Raw genomic sequence first — 3,074 nt, 5'->3', positions numbered from 1 at the left:
GGGACCGCGTGATCCTCACTGTGCCTGGTTGGAGACACTACAAGATATGGCTGCCAACCGATGTCAGTGGCGTCCTTGTTGTCAGTTTCTGTCCAGATCGCCTGAGTGAATGTCTGAAGGTGTAGGCACCTCGGAATGATTGTGTTAAGCTAGCACTAAGTCCCTTCTCCGTCCACCTTTACTCTTTTCTTTTCAATAAGACTTTCAAATAAGTCATGGTTGTACGGCAGTGAAGCACCGGTGTTGAACACTGATGTCATGGTGTCGATGATGATGATGATGATGATGATGATGATGATGATGATGATGATTCTGGTTGAATGGCTGCCCGTTGGTGGTCATCTTCATGAGGTTCGTTTGGTAACGTCTTTGAGAGTAACTTGTGAACTCACCGATAATCGCTGCCTGTTTATTGAGTCTGCACACGCCCCAACAAGTTACAGTTCTGATACCCTCATAGGCAGTTTTAATGACATTTTGTGCGCTCAGAGCTCAGATACCCTGGCGGTTGCCGGAGGTATGAATGCGCTTCTGATTTTCGATTGAGTGGACTTGGAAGAACGTCTGGAAGGTCGTTTATGTAGATCAGAAACAGAAGTGGTCCCAAAATGGAGACCCGCTCCGAAGAGTAAATCGAGCCTACTTTCACTCGAAATGTTCTGTCTGATGGGAACGCCTTAATCCGTCGTACAATTTCCCCTTGAATCCCGTAAGACTTAAGTTTTTTGGCGCAGCGGGAAGTGAGGGACTCAATCAAGTGCTTTTGATAAGTCGAAAAATGTTGCGCCCGATATGAGTCCCCCGTCCTTACTTGGGTTAAGCTGTCCATAGATACGAGCATGTTCGTCACACAATAACGGTTTGGGAGGAATCCGTGTTGAATTGGGGATATCAACTTGTTGGTATTGAGGTGGCCCAGGATGGCTCACTTCATATTGCGTTTCATCACCTTGAGCGGTACGCTAGTGATAGTCGGTCATCAATTTTGAAGATTGGCGCGACAATCGCTCCCTTCCAAGCAGAGGAAAGTTTACGCTGATCGAGCAACTGAAGAAACACTAAGTGGAAATGCTTTGCCAGTGGGAACGACGTTTACTTCGGGATCCTTGGATGGACCTCGTCTGACCCCAAAGCGCAGAACGGGTTTGTCTTGTACGAAAGTTGACAAATGTCCTCCTCTGTGAAGACCAAGTTGGTTAGAGGCCGCTCGTAGTTATACCTTGATAAGGTTGGGTGCGACGAGGTCACTGGGGCAAAATACAGGCCTGCGCAGTGTTCTCCGTAGACTTCAGATACCACTATTGGGTCACTGGTGGGTTCTCCGTTCCTATCCCTCACGGAGAACGTGGTTGGCTTATTTCTGCGGCGATGTCTCATGTACTTAAACAGTACTTTATTTTTCCCGGTGAGGTCCAGTATAGTGCTTTGTTCTCGTATGCTCATTGGCGGATTTCTGATTTACAGCGGTTCCGCATTTTAGGAAGACCCAACTCATCTTCTACCTCCTTTAGTCAACTTTCTGCACGATTATTGATACCACTTTTCCAGAAGACGTCGAATCCTTTTAAAAAGCTTGCGGTCCATAAGACTACGTGCTGTTTTTTTTCGGCATGAACATCGCGTCAGTCTCGTGAACTTTCTGATCCTGTTTAACTCCTCCACTGAAGCTGGTACCAGCTTAACCTGTTCAGGTACGATGTGCATTCCTGAAAAGTCTGTATGAGGTTTCTGGCCCAGTAGCAAATTAAACCGAAGATCAGCACACAGTGGTCACTATGTCCCAGCGGGAGAGTTAATTAACACCTGGCGGACGAAATGTTCTTCGTTGGTGACGACTTAATCCAGGAGGGATGGTAGTTGGCCTATACGGTATCTGGTGGATGCGACGACATGTTGAGTCCAAGCACTCTGTTGAACGAATTTGGTCAGCGCCGCTGAAAAATGTCCACTAGACCCGACGCATTAGAGCTCCATCCAGGAGGCCTTGGGAGCGTTAAAAGCACTTACCAGCAAGCGATGTGTAAAGTGGAAACTGGAGGAGTTGCTCAATGGTTTGTATGGGAAATTGGTCATCCTCCGGAGAACTCGAGGGGCAACGGTAGGCCACACCGAGGAGGACATGTGAGTCCAAGCACTCTGTTGAACGAATTTGGTCAGCGCCGCTGAAAAATGTCCACTAGACCCGACGCATTAGAGCTCCATCCAGGAGGCCTTGGGAGCGTTAAAAGCACTTACCAGCAAGCGATGTGTAAAGTGGAAACTGGAGGAGTTGCTCAATGGTTTGTATGGGAAATTGGTCATCCTCCGGAGAACTCGAGGGGCAACGGTAGGCCACACCGAGAAGAGCATCGGTCCCGCACAGCGGGATTTGGATTCACAATACATCTCAAAAATGATGTAGGAGTGGTATCAGAGAGAACAATCGGGATGGGTATGGCCGCATGTAAAAATAAAGCAACCCCACCAGCTCTCCCGCGTCTTGAGTTAGCTCAAAAAATAAAGTAACCGTCTATCGAGATCTCCACGTCAGAGACAGCTGATGTGAGGCAGGCTTCTGTAAGTGCGAGTATGGACGGCTGCTCAAGGCAAGCTATGTAATATCAAGGCAGTTTGTGGACAAACATTTCAACGTTGTCGCTGCTGCCTCTGAAGATGGGGAGCCGAGAGGCATGCTGCCAGAGAGGTTAGCAGATTTAATAGCTGTATGCCGGGCTTGAGTCCAAGACATTGAAAGGGCCCCTGCAGCACACTTGTCTGCTTTTTATCTTGGTGAATTCGATGGCTGCTTTCCAGTTGCAATGTTTTTTTCGCCCTGTGGGAGTCCGGTTTGAGAGGGCATTTGTTCCTCCGGGGAACGTAGTTTTTCCCCTTGTGAGCGAAAATTTCGACCGCTGCTACTTGCAGCTCGTTCAGTGCAGCCTTCTGGACGACTAATTTTGCTGTTGTTCAAGGATTTAGGGCAAACATGGGTCTGTTTGGTTTGGTGGGCATTTCGGCGCATGTTGATCGATCCAGGGAGAGGCACTGGAGGTTGTGGAGCGTTTTACGTATCTTGGAAGTTGTATTAGTTCTGA

This window comes from Opisthorchis viverrini, assembly GCF_000715545.1.
Source record: "Opisthorchis viverrini unplaced genomic scaffold opera_v5_5, whole genome shotgun sequence".
In the NCBI taxonomy this organism is placed as follows: domain Eukaryota; kingdom Metazoa; phylum Platyhelminthes; class Trematoda; order Opisthorchiida; family Opisthorchiidae; genus Opisthorchis; species Opisthorchis viverrini.
Note: the sequence above shows the minus strand (reverse complement) of the source record.